This window comes from Anolis carolinensis, chromosome 2 (assembly GCF_035594765.1).
Source record: "Anolis carolinensis isolate JA03-04 chromosome 2, rAnoCar3.1.pri, whole genome shotgun sequence".
NCBI classification, from domain to species: Eukaryota; Metazoa; Chordata; class Lepidosauria; order Squamata; family Dactyloidae; genus Anolis; species Anolis carolinensis.
Window position 1 is genome coordinate 37492953 of NC_085842.1, and position 21840 is coordinate 37514792.

Below are 21840 nucleotides of genomic sequence, written 5' to 3' on the forward strand. Positions count from 1 at the left end.
ACTTTTATCCTCCTAACATAAGGATTTTAACACAAATAGGGAAATTGTGAACACTGTCTAACTCTTCTAGCCCAGTATGATAGCAACTTGTCACAGTTTCAAGTCATTGGCCTTTCACATTACATACAATTTATCCTTTTTTTTCTTCTCAAGTCACTAGATTTCACATTACCAAACTAATGCAATCTTTGGGATACATGGACAAACTCATTTCCCTTCTGATATACAAATGGATTGGCTTCAAATTAGACTTGTGAACATAAGAATTCAAGGGAATTTCCTTGTCCTGGAATTTCCTCATCCAATCTATTTGGAGAATTGGAAAACTAGATTTGGTGAATCAGGGATCCAACTTTATTTTGTGAAACAACATTTCTGTCCCTTGGTTTTTGCCTTCTTTGGGGTCTCACCAAACTACAATGTGCAGGATTCCATAGAATTGAGCCATGGCAATTAAATGCGTGCTGAACTGCATTAATTCTACAGTATTGATGCACCCTGAGATAACACAGATGACCAATGAGACCCTACTACTTACTCCTCACCCATTGGCTCGAAATCTATATTTCAGTCCAAGAAACGAGCTGGTTAGATAAAGCTGCCCTCATTTTGCCTGTATTCATAACCTATTTGCTTACTTATCTGCTTACCAAATTAAATTATACATTTGCAATGCCTGGACAGTGCCTACTTTCCCTCCAGATTATCAGATATGACACTTGCATTAATGAGATGCAAACGTGTTCATGCATCATCCCACAACAAGAAGAGCAGATTTCATAATAGTAGGCAGAATGCTTTTGTGAACATCAGCCCCCAGGTACTACCTATGAAGGGTTGATTTGACAATGTAATGTGAATAAAATTTAGAACTGCTTCCCACCCTAATTTCTGGGAAGATTTCTCAGAGTTGTTGTGGTTTCTGGCAAAAAAAAGGAATGTTGGAGCGATTCCTATGCATTATGATTTTTAAAAAAACATATTGTCTTGTTCTAATTCCAATGCATTTGATCTCCAGTGACTCTGAAAAGAGAATGTGCATGTGAAAATTGTTGGTTACATCTAAAACAAATGCTTAATGTCATGTTGGTTAATGAAGTGTTGGTGAATGTGTCGCTTTTTTGTGATGGGAAAAAAAATTCAAAATAAAGTAGTTTAAAGCAACAGCAACAAGGATGGCAGAGGAGGCTGTTAGGATTTCTTCAAGTTCTGCACCTTTGTTCCTCCCTTTTCAGCCTTCCACAAATCAAAGGAACAGAAAGCCGGCCCACTTGCCCACGAGAGCTCAGAATATTCGCTTGCCTATAGCACCCCCATCCTGACTCATGCCACGATTATGTAATATGTACTATTAGTAACATCCCTAACAATATGCTTCACCCCCACCTTAAATATAAAGCATACATTTCGGTACAGAGATAATGTAGGTTTTGTTTTCACCCCCTGAAGCAATCTCAAAAGGTCACTGTCAAGTTCTTGTTAAGTCAGTGAAAGCAGATGCTTCCGTGACACTCTTGGGTGGGAAATGGGGGGGGGGGGATAAGATCACCAAGTGTACGGTTGCAAAGACAGCTAGAGCTGGAAGGAGACATGACTGCTCTCAGCCAGTCAATAAAATGCTCGGAGAGTATTTGTTTAATGTTTAGTGAGAGAAGAATTATTAGAAGAAAAACTCTACTTGCCCTCACTTCGGTGAATGCTTAAATTAAATGGAAAGTCTCAAAACCTGTCTCCCAAGCAGCAAATGCCCTCAAGCACATTGGCTAGAATGAGGTATTAACATGAATGGTAAAAAAAAGAAAGCCCAGTTCCTTCCAAAATAGTGAATAAAACTGTGGCCTTTTTTCATCCCTCACTGCTTGGACAATGGCTTCCTCTTTTTTGTCACAAGCAAATGAGATGTCATCTGAAGACAAGTTGACAACTCTCTATGAAAATAGTGTCTATGTGCCAGGCTTTATTTTGTTCTGTGTTGAGAAAACAATCCTTTCCCCATAAATACGGTTGTTCCTCTATATCCATGGAATCTATACCCATGGATTCAACTATCCACTGCTTGAATTTTTTTTTAAACCAACCCAAAATGCAAACATTAACTTTACTATTTTATACCGTATATGGAACACCATGTTATTATGCCATTGTATACTATAACTGTGAATAATTTAATATTTCAGAGTTGAATGTGTTATTTAAATGTGTATTAATAAACTTCTCCTTGTTTATTCTTACTTAGAACTCTGGCTCCTCCTGTTAAGTGAACCCACTGACAATTGGTCCACAATTGGTGGCATGTGCTGGATCTCCTATAGTTTTACGACGGAGCCTACTGGCTCCCACCCACAACATTTGCCACAAAAATATAATGTGCAGATGTGATAAATGTGGATTTAATATGTGTGGGTACGAATAAATTGTATGAAAGATGAATGAATGAAACCTAATAATTTGAAGACACCATTTAAAAATACTAAGGCCTGCAATGACTAACTACCTGCTTGCTGAACTGTAATTAAAAGTTTCTAATGAGACCTGAAATGGTTGACCTGCCTGGTAAACTATGATAAGAACTGTGACAGTGATAAGAGAAATGTTTATATCGAGTTAAGGAAATATTTACAACTGTTAAGAAGGAAGTCAACACAAGGAGAACACCAATCAAGAAGAATCAACATCTGGCTAGGAAACTGAGATGGAGCCAGGATATTCCAGGATGGAAGACATCTATCATTCATTTAAAACTTGTGGACAATATCAGCAAAATATTGCTATATAAGTGACCTTAAGACAATCCAGAAATTGTGACAGATAAGATGTTCACCCACCATGCTCAGTGGAGATGGTGTATGTGAGTGGCAGATATGCAATAGAACACAGTCTGGTCACTTTGAGCTCCTATTCTCAAGGGAAGAGGAAGGGGTGCATTTTGGAGTCATGATACATGTTGCAGGAAATCACTTCTGCTGTATGGAAAACAGGGATCTGGTCCTTGGCATTGTTCTTAGGGGGAAAAGGATGCATCTTGGAGTTTTGAAGTTTTGTTGTTATGGAAGTTTTGAAACAGTGCATTGGCAGGCTGCAGGGAAAGAAGGGCCTGGCCTAAGCAGCTGCTTCTCCAAGGAGGGAGAAAGGATATGATAATATTTGGATGTATGCATGAGGATGAATGCATGTAAATGTGTGTGAATGTTGAGTAAAATGTAACCCCCTTTTACTTGTTTGTTAGTCAATGTAACTGTAATAGGTAGTTGTTTGTGAATCCAATGTAGTTGCATACAATCTATATGTCTGTATGTTTAAATGTTGTTCTGTAAAGTTTCTGATAAACCTCTCAGACTGAAATTGCAATAAAAAGAACCTATGCTTCGAAATTATTGAAAAGTTATTCATAACACATTGAACTACTTACAGGGGGGCTCTGTCATAAAACTATAGAAGATTCGGCATATGCTGCCACCATGACAACACAGGAGGCTTCCTGTGCTATATTTGAATTAATGGGGGAAGCCAGGTGGTGGATGCTTCTCCCCTGGGATAAGGTAGGGAATAAGCTGGGCAATGCAGAGCATGGGGCAACAAATGGCCCCCATCACTCACCACTGGATTCACTACAATGCATGGCAATTCCAGCATCCATGTGATGAGGTCATCAAAGAGAGAACAAAGTAAGTAGCACAAGCTTTCACAGACTAAGATTACATCTACAGTGCAGAATTAAAGCAGCTTGACATGGGCCATTGCTATAGAATCCTAGGATTTGTAGTTAGGTAATGCACCATCACTCTTTGGATGAGAAAAAACTCCCAGGATTCCATAACATTGAGCCATGGCGGTTAACTTCAATAATTCTACAGTGTAGCTGCACCCACAGACTATTCCCTGAGTTCCAACTAAGGAAGCAGATTTAGCGCACATCTACATAGATTACTGATCCAGGTAAACCTGGGGAAGGCAGCTTTGAGACAGTTTACCCCCAAGGTTAAGCTATCTCCAGCAGGGCCATAGCCAGAAAAATTTTGGGGGGGGGGTGAAAATTTGGGGGGGGGGGGTTAACCCCTAGCACACACCCCTCCCTGCTACAAACCTGTCAATATCTGCTTGAGATAGTGCCTGGAGGGGCTCTTAATGTTTTGTGTCTCATAGACTTAGCATGTGGATTTGGTTAACCAGTTACAATTCATGAGTAAACCAGGTTTTTTTATAACCTGAAAAATTGGGGGGGGGGGGTTGAACCCCTAAAACTGCCCCCTCGCTACAGGCCTGATCTCCAGTGGAAAACCTGAATCCTGATCACAGCAGATAATATCTTATACAGTATCTCCAAACAAAGCCCTGGGAACTGAAGTGAGGATGTCATTATGGATGGGTATATCATCAATTCCATTTCCATGGGCTTTCTCCTCTGCCTGCTTCCTGGTCTGTTATCTGCTAGTTCTATGCCATTCCTCTTCTTTAATGAAGAAATAAAATCTACATTTTTAAACTTAAAAAATAAGATGTTTAATGGATGTGTATCTTCCTTGGTTGCAACATGTTATCGCTCATTTACATGGTTTTAGTGGCAAACATTGGCCTTGCGCAGGCCCGTAGCCAGGATTTTGTTTTAGGAGGGGCTGGGATTTTGGTTCGGGGGGGGGGGGCTGAGTCTGAGCAGGAGAGGGTCTACCCTAGCAAACCTTGTGTATCATTATCCCAATACCCCCATGCATATGGGATATATTGAGCATGGTGATCAGATCATGATATGAATAAACATAACAGTTTAAATAATAAATATAAGGCCTTTTCGCAGACTACCCTGAGAAATTCAGGGGGGGGGGGGCTGGAGCCCCTCAAGCCCCCCCCCCCCCCCGGCTACATGCCTGGTCTGGTGCATCTTGCAAATATCCATGCATAGTTGACCACAGTTTTCTTCTATCCAGTACAGACATCCCTTTCTATATTTCTTCAGGGATATATACATAAGGTAGGGGAAAAACCTTCAGTAGAGGAAATTTCTCATAGATGTTGTGGTCACACATATAATGCTTGTTCTGAATTCATCTCTCCCCCCCCCCCCCCCCCCGTCCATAGACCAAGGGGATCAGGGAAACATAGAAACAATGCACACAGTTCTTAAGTATATAAAGGTAAAGGTTTCCCCTGACGTTAAGTCCAGTCATGTCTGACTCTGGGGGTTGGTGCTCATCTCCATTTCAAAGCCGAAGAGCCGGCGTTGTCCGTAGACACCTCCAAGGTCATGTGGCCGGCATGACTGCATGGAGTGCCGTTACCTTCCCACTGAAGCAGTACCTATTGATCTACTCACATTTGCATGTTTTTGAACTGCTAGGTTGGCAGGAGCTGGAGCTAACAGCGGGCACTCAAGCCGCTCTTGGGATTTGAACCTGGTATATAAAGCAGCAATATTTGCTGCAATTCCAAGTCTTTCCTTCCTTTCCATTTTTGTAGAGAGTTTGCATTAGCTACTTTGCAATAAGGGCAAGCAGTATGAGCCCCATTAACATGAATAGCTCACCAATCTCTAGAGCTCTTGAGAATGAAATTTGGCTCAAGTTTCTGGTGTTAATAGAGCAAGCCTAGCAAGATATAAAACCATCATTTGGGGGTAAGAAGGCAAGAAGCTCCTGCCAAAATGTCACCGTTTCAAGGCAATTTAAAGTAGAAAATTGTTGCTCAAGTAGTTGAGAGCAACCTACCTGGACCTAAACAAGCCTGAGCAATTAGAGAATTGAAGCTCCTTTCAAGGAAAGGGATATAGCTTTTACTTCTTTTCCATCTTGAGAGGGGAATAAAAAGAAATGAAATGAAAGAGAAAAGACGGGGGTGACCAAAGTACAGTCAGTCATCTATTCTAACAGGAACAAAAATATAACTGCAAGAGCATGCAATATTTCTAGGTCTGTGAAGTATGCTAACGAGGAAAAATTCTTTCTCCCACTCTGGACCTTCCACAGATATATAAAGTTCTTTTGCTTAGTTTCCAATACTGTATATCTCACAACCTCTGAGGATGCCTGCCATAGATGTGGGTGAAACGGCAGGAGAAAATGCTTCTGGAACATGGCCATACAGCCCGGAAAACTCACAGCAACCCAGTGATTCCAACCATGAAAGCCTTTGACAACAGGAAAAATTTATCTTATTCAAAATTTGATCATCGAAGGAAATTAATTCAGATTTTTTAAAAAAAAGCAAAATGTGCAATAATTGTAAGGGAAGGCATTCAAACAGTGTCAAACTAGGAATGTGAAAAATATTTGTAGAATTCACACAAGTCTTGACAGACTTGGCACTGGCATAAAAATAAGACAGGGAACTTTCTGTTTAGGCTTCAGAAATTTGTGCAAAAATGTATCTCGGTAAACAACTATTTTCTGCCTTGGTGAAATAAAGTACACACACACACACACACATACAAACACACATATGCAGTCTCTTTGCGACAACACCATTTTGCTTGCCCCAAGGCTACAGATGAGGATAAAATGGTTTTTTTCCCCCCATTTACACACTCAAGAATGAGGGAAATGAACACTGGCAAATATAGCTTTGTCTTTCCTGAAGAAAACTATTGTCCTCCAGCTCAACACTCAAGTGCTCCCGCTGCCCTTCCTGTTACCATTGAAGATGACTTTAGAACACAAAGCATTCATTTTACATACATTACTCAGGTATCCTCATATACGAATGGTAGTGGGAAATCCATTTGTTATTACTGGATCTTGTCCATTTAACTACTGTAACCAACCATGATAGAAAGGGAACAGACCACTTGTGTGCATAAAGATGTCACAAGGAGTGTGATAATGCCCAGGGAAGGTTTAAATGTGGGACTGAGGAACCTATAACACCGCTCCCAATGGATCCAGTTATTGTTGGAATCCAGCTCCCTTCAGTCCTGCCTGCCAAACTGCTCAGTGAAATATTCCAGCTGCAAAAAGAAATGAAACACACCTAGCCTTTTAATTTATCACATGTGCAATGCCTGTGGTATCTTTTTTGCCCATGAAATAATGTGAACAAATGCAATGTGCACAATTGAAAAAAATACAAAGAATCATGTTTTAGTTGATGGAGAAATTCTGTGCAAAAATACACTTACTAGGAAAAGTATGTAAATATAGGTGCACACTGGGAAAACTGATATAGAAAAGACACAAATGAACTATTTTAATAATGCATAAGTGCAAAAGTGCAAAATAGTGCATAAGTGAAACAAATAATCCCAGACCTTTGTAGTATGATTGTTCTTTCCAAGATCAACTACCTTTTGCTTTCACAGGTAGAGAGTAGAAGCAACTAGAGTGATTATCTGTTAACTGAACTGTTCATCACCACAACAAATGGCAATTTACCATCCTACCAGATTAAAATGATTTGCAGTATTTTTCTCTGTGAGCACTACAAGCCACATCCTACATTGCCAGTGGGGTGAAGACATTATCCCATGCATGGAATAGGCCTGTGAACTCTCCCTAAATCAAAGTAAATCAAGATCTTTATCTACAAGGAAGAAAAGGTTTTGACATGTCTATGACCCCTTTGTTATTACAACAAAGGGCTCCTGATGATAAGGCTTCCCGACATAAATCAAACCCCACCTGCACTATCCAGAGATAAACAAATTAGTGCTCATTTTTTCCTTTGACCACAATAGCTCTGTTGTAGGCTTATGGAAACTTGAAGTTTGGAGCTTCTTCCATTGAATCACTAATTAGGCTTGGAATAGACAACATTTATGTTTAGAGTTTACATTAACTGTTGGACTAGAAAAACCAAAATGCTCTAGGCAACATGATCATTGGGAATTCAAGGTGAATTCAGAAGAAGAAGAAGAAAGTGAAGAAGGTAAAGAAGAGGAAGAGGAGGAGGAGGAATAGGAAGGGGAAGAAGGAAGGAAAGAAGGATGGAAGGAAGTTAGTTTTTCAAATTCTGATTCACTAAATTCTAATTGTCACCAATTCTTTTTTCTATTTGCAACCTTTGGTACCATGCCCCACAGACAAGCCCAACAACTCACTGAATCACTGATTTTCACGAACATAAGGAACTTTTCTGTTTTGTTCCTGTAAGATCAGAGAACATAAGAGTATGATCTTAATGTAGCAATTTAAATGTGAATCATATGTGGTGCTCTTTTGTGTTAGAGCCCTGTGCTAATGACCCCATTTCACCTTTCAGCTGAAGAGCCCCCCAGTGGCACCAGGTGTTAAACCAGTGTTTCTCAACCTGGGGTCCCCAGATTTTTTTTGGCCTTCAACTCCCAGAAATCCTAACAGCTGGTAAACTGGTGGGGATTTCTGGGAGTTGTAGGCCAAAAGCATCTCGGGAGCACAGGTTGAGAACTACTGGGTTAAACCCTTGTGCCCGCATGACTGCTGACCAAAAGGTTGGAGGTTCGAATCCAGGGAGCAGGGTGAGCTCCCATCTGTCAGCTCCAGCTTCCCATGCAGGGACATGAGAGAAGCCTCCCACAAGATGGTAAAACATCAAACATCCAGGCATCCCCTGGGCAATGTCCTTGCAGACGGCCCATTCTCTCAAACCAGAAGCAACTTGCAGTTTCTCAAGTAGATTTTGACATGAAAAAAATAGCTTTCAGCCTCACACAGCCTATCACCAAATATGAAAAGCTAGACTGTGTCGCTTCCTTCTGAAATGGATTTCAGAAAGTTACAGTAATAAATGAGTAGCTTAATACAATTTTGCTTTTAAAAGGAGGAAATGTTTGGTCACCCATAGAGAATATTACCACGGCTCCTTCCCACCAAGAGTAATAACGTTTTGACTTTCCAGGACTGAGTATTCCCTTAGCAACATGGCACCCACACTTTGAACTCACAGATTAATTGCTGCTCTTTCACATGGGCATTTGAAGGGGAATACAAATCAATATTTCATATCTGGATTATGATGTAACAAGGAGCAAAGTGGAAAGTGCCATTAATCATACATTAAGTACAGAGCATTCCTAGATAATATGCAGTAAATAAACAGCAGTAGAGTGCTGAAGTTTGCACTTGCCCTAATGGAGAATTTTATTAAGAAGAAAGCTAAGTAATCATTTAAAATGTGTGTGTGTATGTTTTAAAAAATAATATTTTCTACAACCTAATGTGGTAGTCTTAGGTCACTTTCCTATACAATGGGCGTTTTATCTAATGCCATGAAAATAGTGCCTTTAACTGTATGGAAACCCAGTTAGCTTTGTGATGTACTCATTACCCACAAAAAATAAGCACCTCGCTGTCAAATGAGCTGATGTTCAAAACATCTTTGGGATGTAGAGAATTATTTATTTCTTTAACTATTTTTTTCAAAACACGAGAAAACCGAACCGGGAGTCATTTTCATTTTTCTGATTTTGCCTACATTAAAACTGGAAGAACCAATCTAAGGAAGCATTGCTTCATATTATACTAGACGGGCATATGTGGAATTCACTGTTATGGGCTAACTAATTAAATAAATGCATGAATCAGTCACAAGCAGTCCCAGCAGGGAAAAGAGCTGATAGCGTTTCTCAGTACTTCACATTGAGGATTCATTTCAGAATAGAAAATAACCTGTTGTTGTTATTTATTATTTGCTGTTGTTGTTGCTTCTGCTGTTGTATGGACAAGGGCTTCTCTCAAACCCCAATGGTTCACTAGAGGGTTTTGAAATTATAATCCAAAACTATAGAGCCAAAAATTGAGAACCACTGCTTTGGAGGATCTCTGTTGCCACCTGATTACCATTCATCTATGGCAGGCCTGGATAACATGTGGCCCTTCAGGTGTTTCGGACTCCAGCTTGTCTAGTGGTCAGGAATTCTGGGAGCTGAAAGGGAAATTTACTCAATGGAAATTTAATCAGATAGAATTAAGCTGAATGATGAGGCACTTTGATGAGAGCCTTCTCAGGTCTCATCTACACTGCCATATAGTCCAGTTTCAAATTGTCTGCTTTGAACTGGATTATATGGCAGTGCAGACTTAGGCTCAATCTACACTGCCATATAATCCATCTTCTGGTTCCATGTTATCTGCTTTGAACTAGATTATATGAGTTTACACTGCCAAAAATCCAGTTCCAAGCAGATAATCTAGACTCAGAAACTGGATTATATGGCAGTACAGATTCAGCTTAAATATTTTTATTTCGTGTCAAAAGCATTGCATAACAAATACATTTTAAAATTTTAGCCTAAATCACAGCTTCCCAGATGTGGAATTCCTTTCTATGGAAGGCCAGATTGGCTTCCTTTCTGATCTTCTTTTGCTAGCATATAAAAACCTTTCAAAAATTAAACAGTCTCTTGAAGATTAATTGGTTGTGCAAAAGAATCTTTTTACAGGGGATGGTCCTTTATTATTATGTTTTAAAATGTATTTCAACTTCTAAAATGAAATGGCATTTTTGTATATGATTACTTATTTAACTGTACAGGACAATGGAGGGGTTCAGGGACAAGGGGAGAAGATGGGAACTGGGCCTGCTGGCTGTGGCTGCTGATTGCTTACGCCTAATCCTGAAGTTAACCACAGGTCTCCAAACAAGGGAAAAGTAGCAGCAGGTGGTGGGACATGGTGGGGAGGGTGCCAGGTTACACCATCTGAGAATAACAACCACAAGGGAAACTTGAAATGGCCTTCTTCTATCAGGCTGGCAGGGGCTGGAGGGGCGGACTTGCACCAGCAGTGAGGCACATCAGGTAGAAGTAAATCAGAAAATGCAATATCTGCAGCAGCAGCAGCCAAGCTTAATCCTTGTTGGGAAAACTGCCCAACTTTAACTACTTCTCCCAGTCTCAGACAGATATAATAGCCTTTTTGTCATGCGTCACAGCAGTGAGTGTACAAAGAGAGATTGCAAAAGATAGGATTGGTAGATGAAGGCTGGTAGAACTTGGATTGATGGTGTTTTGCTAGTACAATTCTTATGAAATAATAATAACAATAATGTTTTATGTCCTGATGGAGGTTGGAGTTAGAGGGAGACAATGGGTTCTGTTGGCTTGGCAAAGCTTCCACAGAAGCCCAATAGTTTTATTATTATTAGGTGGCAACAGCCAAATTATTATTATTAAATGAAATTAAGAAGGCAGAGATTACAGAGAGAAATATAATAAAACAATAGAGAGAATTTATGATGAGATTACAAAAGAAAGAAATTATTAGGTATTGGTAGTAGGTTTAGGTAGGCAGATTTTTATGAGAATGAGGTTTTGCTTTTTGCTGGAATTCTTATAATTATTAATAACATTAATCTTTTAAAAAGTATTTTCTGAAAGAAAGGCAGAAGGAGAGAGAAGAGAAGAAGCTAAAGGCTTTAGTAAAGGCTAAAAGGTGACTCAAAGCTCAGAACAACCCTAAAAGAAAAGCACACCCATCCACAAGTCCCCAAACACTGTGCACCGACTCATCCATACTATCCAACTCCCAGTCCCTAAATAAAAAATCAAGAAAATAATCAAGAAAAATCTAGGAAAATTAAAATATAAAATTAGATTCAATGAGACAAGCCAAAAGCTAAAGCTGTGAGCAAGTGTCAAGGCAATCGGACTGAAGCACCTCTCTTTAGAGCCAGGACACAACTGAGCAATGGAGGCATTCACCCCATTAGACAAAGTCTGTGTAAGACACGTCACGGCTTTCTTCTATTCTGATTGGTTCAACAGACAGGGCTCACAGGGAAACCCTGTGTGAGCATGCAGCAGCATCTCCACGTGCCATGTGATACTGAATAGAACCGAGGTAGCCATGACTGGCAGCCGCGTTGTATGTTTCAGTAAAAAAAAAAAAAAAACATGGTGGCAGAGCCCTTGCAGTTACGAGCGTCCAAACAAGCCAAAGGCAAATACCAAAATGAATCGGTGCACAAACCTACTATCTATACAAAGTCCTGGGATGTTTCCCCTGTGGATAAGGAGGTCATACTGTAATCAGGCTATTGGCTATGTCTTGTTTTAGCCTTGTAAACTGCCTTACATCTCACCTTAGGAGAAAAGCAGGGCATTAATTAATTAGCCTTGAGATATTTGTTACAACTGGTGGAACAACCATTTGAAATCTAAGGTGACAGGTCACCAAAACCTCCCTAAATTGAGACTTGGGACTTTTATATTAAAGGAGACATTGTACTGCCATCTGTCCTGAACTCGTATAACCTTGAGCTGTTTTGTCCTTTTGTCCACTTATTCAACCTGACTGTAAGTTGGTTGGTTCTGCAATGGCCTTGAATCACTTGTTTGTGCGAGCTTCCTCCAAACACAAGATGGCTTGTTAAATTGAATTTATTAACTTTCTGTTTTGCCAGAAAACACAAAATGGAAAACATAAGACCAGGGAAGTAGTTTGCAAATTATTATCTTGGAAGTAGGGGGCTGTGATCATGCAGAGGCACATTGTGTTTACAAAAGCAAGCTCTTTCACGTTTCTGATCATGTCTGGAATTACAATAGCTAATAAAGCTTTTCAAAGCATACATATGTCTCTCCATACTTTTAAAAGCTAAAAGGATCTCAGCTGCTAAGGCTATCTCTGCCATTCCTGGAACTAATAAATACAAACAATCTGGACAGAGTCATAAGTGACCTATCAAACTTGCCTCGGAGAAAAAGTTAATTATCCCTTGACATAATTATCACTTTAACATATAGCACATGGTTCATAATGAGGCCTTTAGTATGCAGACGTATTTCAAATAACTGTCATCCTATGTAAGCACATTTTAATTAGACCTACAGTTTCATTTTATGTAGCCTCAAACTCATTGAACCTATCCAAAAAACAAAAACAAAACCCACATCTTCTGTCCTATTCCATCATTGTGCTGGTACCATAGCAAGTAATTAAGGATAATGATCCACCGAATTCAGGCCTTAGAAAAAGGGTGAAAGCCAATAAGCCAGGGAGATTCAAATTCAAATCTCCATTTAGGCATCAAGCTTATTCGAAACTTTGTTAAAACTACTTCACAGGGTTGTTGGCAGGATAAAAGCCTATAAAGAGCCTAGTTGTATTCTTGGTTTGCCACAAAACTATCTAGTTCAGCATCTTTCTTCCTAAAGGAGAAAGCAAGGTGTCCTTGGGAAGTCCACAAAAATGACATGGTCATATTAACACTCTCCAAGTTTTCTAGCAATATCTATTCAGAGACTGACTGCCTCCAAAACTGGAAGCAGCATAGAACTATCATGACTAATAGTCATTGGACCTCATCCCACAAGTGGGGGGTGGGGGTGGAGGTACAGGGAATCATCTTCTAAGGATCTCATCACATGGAGGTCCAGAAGCAGGGAGACAGTGGGAGAAACAGTGGGGCAGAGTTTGAAGGGCTTCAGTGGACTCCGTTCCAGCAGTGTGGCATTCAGTGGACTTCCATTTCCAAAGGAGAAATTAACAATAGTTTCCATCCCACCCAAACTCCAACTGTTCCCATCCCATGTTAAATACCTAGTTTCAGGCGTTTCTATGCACAGGGAAATCAATTCCTCCACAGATCATAAGTCTCCGTTTGTGATTTTATACTGATTGTTGCTTGCCATTTTATTGTCTGTTTTATATTTTAACTTGTTCACACTTTGTCTTTTTGGGCTTCGTGTTAGCTGCCCCGAGTCCCTTCGGGGAGATGGTGGCGGGATACAAAAATAAAGTATTATTATTATTATTATTATTATTATTCCATCAAGATGTTCAAGGCTTGATTCTTTTCATCCCTATTTTGTCATCACAAAAATCTAACTGAGATAGTTCAGTCTAAGTGAGTTTCATAGCTCAATGAAGACTTGAACCCAGATATCTCAAGTTCTGTTTCAGCCTTCTAATCCTGACATCGCATTCACTTCAGGTACATGGGTGCTAAATGAAAATTTCTCTTGGCCAGCATCCCATTACAACTTTTCTCTCTCAGGATCACAGTTAGAAAACTATTTCCAAGTACTCAATTACTCTAACTGGATGGGAGAGAATGAGCTCACTGAAACGATGGTATAAGTGTCAGTGAAGCTGTCCATCCTAACAGGTTTCCTGCACTTTTCATCTCCTCTGAAGAGAGCACATTCACACAGTATTAGAACTTCTTTAGCTGCCACCTGCAATTAGAGGACAAGTGAGGCACGTTGTTGATAAAGTGACATTTGCTACAAGCCCTGTCACACTGAAGAATATCCAAGGACCAAAATGGAAATCCATGTAATTGCATGTTATCAGCCTTAGATTTTCATTCAATTGCATGATACAGTAGAGCAAATTGAGAATAATTTCAGTTTACCAAGCACAGTAATTTATAAACGTGCATTCTAATTAAAGCAACACCCTTCCTAAATTCATGCATACTACGAAAACAACCAGATGAGATGAATTTTTAAAAATACTCTTTGGACTACATTTTATTCTCCTTCCTGAACCATGAGTTCAGAAAGCTGATGCAATATGAATTTGAACAGCCAACCTAATCTCCAAATGACTTGGTAAAAAGACGCAGACCAAAAAAATAGATATGTTTCAATGCTGAATGATTTTAACCCATTCACAAGCATTGACAGGGTAGAGAGGCCTCTGTGCAAAATGTCTTTCTTTTCTCGTCACTCCAACAGCATTGATTTTTTCTCTCTCTCTGTAATATTTTTTTTCTTTCCTATCTCTGGAGTTTTCCCCCCACTTTCCTCTTCTTGAACTAAAAATTTGTTTGCAGACACTGGGCATTCCCTACACTGTGTGCTATTCTTCATTTGCAAATATGCATCCCACATAGCTATCCACCACATTCCAAGGAATATGCTGCCTCCAAATGTGCTGGAGTCACCTTCTTTGGAGGTTTTTAAAGAGAAACTAGATGCATGGTGGAAACCTAGTACTGGATGGTTCTGGTGATCTATTCCAACCCTATGATTCTAATATTCATTTCCTTGAACAACAAAAGTATCCTAAATATTTCCTTTTCTGCTGAGGTCTACCAAAACACTCAAGGAAAAGAGAAAATTTAATTTTCAGGCAAGAAAAATAATTAAACATTAGAAACTGAAGGAATTCTCCATGTGACAAGAAGTTATGGAATGGAAGTGAAACTGAAACCAAAGGGAAATGTTTGTGTATGTACATGTACAACCTTCTCACCATCAGGAGCTGCTGCTATGCCCAAGTGGAATTTGAAAAAGGAGGTGCAAAAATGTCCCCTTTGAATGTGATGGAGAAATGCAGAGAACAAGAAGAATGAGTCAATTATGTTTCCTTTTCTCTGTGCTTATCACCACATCAAACAGCTCCCAGCTACATCAAGCTAATGTCACTTGGGTATATTACTCAGAGCAAACAGCATTTTCACTTGCAGTCAGTGAAGTTCGATTGGACTTTTGAAAGCTGATAAATAAGACATGCCAGCCGAATGGGCTCATGGCTTTTGTTTCCTTTCATAATATCTCTGGGTATCCATTTTTTTCTCATCCTTGATATCTGGCTGGGAATTCATAGTTACAGGGTTCACAGCTTTCTTTCTGTCTTTTAATCATTTCTCCTAGAGCAATTTTCTTTACCTTGTATTTTTGGAAAGAGATTGTTTGTCATGTGCTATCCTGGATTCCTTGATCATTGCACTGACAGGACATCCCCTTCATACCTAATCAGGATTCTGTATATGACAGGTTGTTTTGCCATGCTGGTTTTCACAGTAAAAGGTATGCTACAGTCTCTGTTCTACTAGAAAATATATTGCTACCAAATGCTGTAATGTTTTCACCAAAACACTTCAATCCTTTCTGTATATTATACTTCCATTAGATAATGTGGATGATTCAGATACTCTTTCCAGTAGTAGACAATCAAAACTAACACAAAACTGTGATGATGGTATGGACCGATGATTTGTTCATTTAGTTATTTACCCTATTTATACCCCACCCTTCTCTACCCTGAAGGGGACTCAAGGCGACTTACATATGGCAATTATTCAATGCCTTAAACACATACAAAGCATAAGCTTAAATAAATTGAATTAAAATTAATATATATTAAACATTTAAAAACATTACATTCAATATTAAAATCATGCCATCCAAAAATCGGAGTCTAAGGTTGTTCCATAGACATTGCACAGATTCCAAATCTATTATTGCACTGCATTATTCTCCAAAAGCCTGATCCTAGAGCCAGGTTTTTACTTTCCTTCTGAAGGCTAGGAGGGAGGGGGCTGATCTAATGTTGCGAGGGAGGGAGTTCCACAGCTGTCAAGACCCAGGCTGCAGAGCACCAATAACCTTACACAGAGGCCAGAATCTATCTAATATCTTTATTAAAGAAATATATAAAGTCAATAAAAACAAGTGAAGAATATAGTTCAGAAGTAGACCTTTCAGATGAGGTCAAATATAGTCCAGAAATGTATTGTCCAATATAAGATATTAGAGTCCAAAGTTTTATTCCACTTGACCGAAACACACACTTTGCCAAGCAATAGTGTGGGGAAAACAACGGAGTTCTTAAAGTCCAATGTAGCTAGACAACAAGGCTGGAAAATAAACTTGATTCTTGGCTGGATCCGTGACTAGAAGACGAGGTAAACATGAAACATGAACAGAGTCCAAGGAAGTCCGTGAAACAAGACAAGGCTGGAAACTTGATCCGGGAAACAAGGAACTGGATTACGAAGTCCACACACGATCTCTCTCCTCAAGCTGAACAATTGACTCCGCAAAGTATCCCTGGCATTAAGCACCTATATTGGGTCTCGTTTTCCCGCCAACAGAACTCTTTCCCTAGAGAACGAGAAGCGAAACCCAACTCTGTCCAGATGTGTGACTCCTTAGAATTTCCCAAGGGAAGCAAGCCTAATCAGCTTGATTTCTGGCAGCAATGCGTAAACTCCTCCGATGAGCCTCTCTGTTTCCCCTTTCCCGAGAATAAGATTCTTTTCTGGGAAATGGGGGGGAGTTCTGCCCAAGGCCTGTTTGGCTGAGTTCTTGAGGACAAACAACAACATCCTGCAGGTGAGGAGACTCCGGCTGTGGCTGAACCGGCAAAAATCCCATGTTTTCCTCTTCGTCTGTCACAATAGTACTAGGAACAGGACTACAAGGCCCATGAGTCATCACACTATCCCCGCCCCCAAGGCCCCCCTCAAACATGGCCCCTCTCCTCGAGTCGCGGGGCCGCGGCTTGGCAGGGTAGGCCTGATGGAAGCGGCGGACTAAGTCGGGGGCATGAACTGTGGAAGCGTCTTCCCACGAGCGTTCTTCGGGGCCAAAACCCACCCAGTCAATGAGATATTGAAGGCGGCGGCGATGAAAGCGAGAATCCAAAATGTCCTGAACCTCGAATTCCTCCTCCCCGTCCACCAAAACAGGGGCGGGGGCCGGCCGGTCCACATCGGGTCGTACCCCATCCGCCGGAAGGAGCAGGGAACGATGAAACACTGGATGAATGCGCATGGAGCGCGGAAGTTGGAGTTTGAAAGTCACGGGGTTAAGTTGCGCCACTACTGGGTAGGGACCAATGAAACGGGCATCTAACTTCCGGCAGGGACGGTGGGAGGGCAAAAAGCGAGTGGATAACAGAACCCGATCTCCTACCTTGATCTCGGGGCCCGGCTGGCGATGACCGTCAGCGTGGCGTTTATAGTCCTCCTTGGCTTGATCCAGTTGCTGGTGCAAGAGTTGTTGCACCGCTGTGAGTTCTTGCAGCCAGTCCTCCGCTGCAGGGACTTCTGGGGTTTCAATGACAGAAGGAAAGAAACGTGGATGGAAACCGTAGTTTACAAAGAACGGGGTTTCTTTAGTTGAAGCCTGGACACCATTGTTGTAGGCAAACTCTGACAGAGGTAATAGGGAAGCCCAATTGTCCTGTTGGTAGTTCACATAACAGCGAAGGTATTGTTCCAAAGTGGCATTGGTGCGCTCAGTTTGCCCATCCGTTTGGGGATGGTGAGCTGAAGATAAACGAGAGTCTATGCCCAATAGTTTTTGCAGTGCCTTCCAGAAGCGAGAGGTGAATTGAGATCCACGGTCAGTGACTAAACTCTTGGGCAATCCATGTAGTCAGAAGATATGTTGAAGGAATAAATCTGCAGTCTCTTTGGCCGTGGGAAGGCCATCGCAGGGGATGAAATGGGCCAACTTGGTAAAAAGGTCCACCACTACTAGAATCGTGGTGAATCCAAGGGAGGGTGGTAAGTCAGTGATAAAATCCGCGGAAATTATCTCCCATGGACGAGAAGGAGTGGGAAGGAGATGAAGTAGCCCTGACGGCTTCTCCCTTCGTGTCTTGGAGCGCTGACATACAGGACAGGTATTGACATATTTCTCCACATCCTTGCGGATCTTGGGCCACCAGAAATCTTGCAGGATCAAGTGCATGGTTTTAAATAGCCTGAAATGCCCTGCTGGCTTGCTGTCATGACACAGACGAAGTGCCTTTTCTCTGCCGGGGCCTGGAGGGATGTAAACATGGTTCCTGTAGCATAGTAGTCCATCTTTAAGTGAGAATGGGAAACGTAGTCCTTGGCGAATCTGTTCTTGAGCCCAGGCATCTGTCTGTTGACTGGCTCTAATTTCTTGAGGGCAAAGGGATTCTGGGTTAGAGGGAGTTGGTTCAATTGGAGTGGATTTGGTGTTTCCCACTGTGAGCGTGGCAAAGTTTTCGGGTTGCAGCAATCGAGATTCTGAGGTCTCTCTGCGTCCTGCAGCATACTCCGGTTTCCGTGATAGAGCATCTGCTTGCTTGGTTTGAGCCAGGGTCACATAATGGATCTGGAAGTCAAAACGTTCAAAGAACAAAGCCCAGCGCTGCTGCCGTTGATTTAACTTTCGTGCGGTCCTTAGGTGCTCTAAATTTCGATGATCAGTATGAACCTCAATGGGAAATTTGGCCCCTTCCAACCAATGTCTCCAATTTTCAAAAGCTGCCTTTATGGCCAAAAGTTCTTTCTCCCAAATAGTGTAATTTCTCTCTGGGGCTGTTAGTTGACGGGAGTAATAGGCACAAGGATGAAGATGTTCTCCCACTGGCTGCATGAGTACAGCCCCAATTGCCACATCAGAGGCGTCAGCCTGCACAACAAAAGGGGTTTTAGGATCAGGGTGCTGTAGAATTGGCTGGGTCGTGAATAACTGCTTTAGCTGCTGGAACCCTTTCTCTGCTTGCTCCGTCCAGCGAAAAGGCTGTTTCCCACGGATGCAGGTGGTGATTGGGTCAGACCAGCGAGCGAAGTCTGGGATGAATTTGCGGTAGTAGTTTGCAAACCCCAAGAAGCGTTGCACTTCCTTCTTGTTGGTTGGCGCCCGCCATTCCAATACTGCTGAAACCTTTGCCGGGTCCATGGAGAGCCCTAGTGGCAAGACGCGGTATCCCAGGAAGTCTACCTCTTGTAGATCAAAGGCGCGTTTTTCTAACTTGGCATATAGTCCATGATCCCGTAATTGTTGTAGCACCATTCTGACGTGTTGCTCGTGTTCCGATTGTGATCTAGAAAACACCAAAAAATCGTCCAAATATATGATCAAGAACCGATCTAGATAATCCTGGAAGATATCGTTGACAAAATGCTGGAATGTTGCGGGAGCTCCGGATAATCCGTAATTCATGACTAGGGACTCAAATAATCCGAATTTGGTCTGGAAGGCGGTTTTCCATTCTTCCCCTTCTCTGATGCGAACTAGATTGTAAGCCCCCCGGAGATCCAGCTTGGTGTAAACCTTGGCCCCTCGGAGCCGGTCTAATAGGTCCGAGATCAAAGGCAGGGGGTAGCGATTCCGCTTCGTGATATTGTTCAATGCTCTATAGTCCACAACCAAGCGTAGGTCCCCCGACTTCTTTTTCACAAACATCACTGGGGAAGCAGCTGGGGATTGAGAGGGTCTGATGAACCCCTTGCGAAGGTTTGACTCTATGAACTCCCTGAGAGCTTCTTGCTCTGGTTCAGTCAGGGAGTAGAGGTGTCCTCGCGGAATCGGGGCCCCCTCCACCAAGTCAATGGCACAGTCGTAGGGTCTATGTGGGGGTAGTTTCTCGGCTTCCTTTTCATTGAAAACATCCCAAAAGTCCGAATATTTCTTGGGCAAGGTGATGATGGGCTCAGCGTCCGTGGCATGACAGACCTTGGCTACCAGACAATGGTTTTGGCAATATCTTGAGGCAAACTGTAGTTCTCTGTTGGACCAGGAGATGTTTGGGTCGTGGAGTATCAGCCATGGAATCCCCAAAATCACAGGGAAGTGGGGAACCTCGGTAACGAAGAAGGAAATTTCTTCCATGTGTTCCCTTATCCACATCCTGGTGGGTTCAGTCCATTGGCTTACTGGACCTGTCTTTAGGGGACGGTCATCTATGGCCTGCACCACCCGGGCATTCTTGAAATCATGATATTGTAATCCCAGAGAGTCGGCATACTCTCTATCGATGAAGTTGTTTGTTGCCCCTGAGTCTATCATGGCATGGATCATGACGGGTCCTTTTTTCACTGACCATAGCGTGACCACCAGGAGAAATAGGACCCCGGTTTGCGGCTCTTGAGTGGGGTTTTTGACCGGGTTGGCGAGCCTCTCTACGCCCGGTCGCTGGCTTCCCCCGCCGGCTTTGCTCCAGCCGCCTCGGCCACCTCCGGCTCCACGGAGGACGCCGCCGCCAGGCGGGCGGCAGGCTTCCTTTTGGCTGGACATTCTCTGGCGAAGTGGCCCCATTCCCGCAGTACCAACACAAATTCAAACTTTGGCGGCGGGCCTTTTCGACAACATCCAGTCTGGGGCGCACATTGCCCAACTGCATCGGCTCCTCCTCGCTTCCCATGGGGTTTGGGGCTGGCGGTGGGGATCTCCACACTGGACATGGCTGAACACTGGCAGAAGCGGGGGGTTTCACTCCGGCTCTTCCACTCTGGCCTCGGAGCCACTGTTTTTTTATTGGCTATTAGGGCTTCGGCTCGTAAACACTGGTTGATGAGTCTCTCAAGAGTTCCTGGAAAATCCACCTTAGAGATCTCTTCCTGCATCTCAAAGTTGAGGCCCTCGCGAAACTGTCCTCTAAGGGCTATATCGTTCCAGCCGGTGTTCTGAGCCAGCACCCGGAACTCGGCTATGTACCAGGACAACGTCCTGTCCCCTTGGAAGAGACGCTGGAGTTTATGGCCGGCCGCCTCCTCGTCATCTTCGATCCCCCAGGTCTTTCTAAGGTGGTTCAAGAAATTTTGCGCAGAGCTTAGGTGCGTGGAACCCGCATCGAACAGCGCCGTCGCCCAATTGGCCGCAGGCCCATCTAGGAGACTGTAGATCCACGCCACTTTGACATCTTCTTGGGGAAATTCGGCTTGGCGGGCTTCTAAGTACACCTGGCACTGGCGACGGAAAACATGAACTTTGGAGGCTTCTCCAGAAAACTTGGTTGGTAGCGCTAGGGCAGGAAGACGCACTCCGCATTCCTTCAAGCCCAGTATTTCTCCCTCCTGCGTTCAGAGAGTATCACGGATTCTATTGAATTCTTCTTGGGAAATGGTGTAACTGGACAGTTGAGCCTCCGCTCCGGTTCCTGTAGACATTCTGGCCTTAGGTTGTTTGGTGCTTAAGGTGGCGGAGTCAAACTGTCTGGACCCAGGCTGCAGAGCACCAATAACCTTACACAGAGGCCAGAATCTATCTAATATCTTTATTAAAGAAATATATAAAGTCAATAAAACAAGTGAAGAATATAGTTCAGAAGTAGACCTTTCAGATGAGGTCAAATATAGTCCAGAAATGTATTGTCCAATATAAGATATTAGAGTCCAAAGTTTTATTCCACTTGACCGAAATACACACTTTGCCAAGCAATAGTGTGGGGAAAACAACGGAGTTCTTAAAGTCCAATGTAGCTAGACAACAAGGCTGGAAAA

General features: G+C 42.2%; 1 protein-coding gene across 3 annotated transcripts in view; it reads right to left on the minus strand.

The window, feature by feature from the left end:
* The window catches only part of fhit (fragile histidine triad diadenosine triphosphatase), a 998292-nt gene that overhangs the window by 705637 nt on the left and 270815 nt on the right, over positions 1 to 21840 (minus strand). The gene's annotated exons all lie outside the window — the stretch shown is intronic.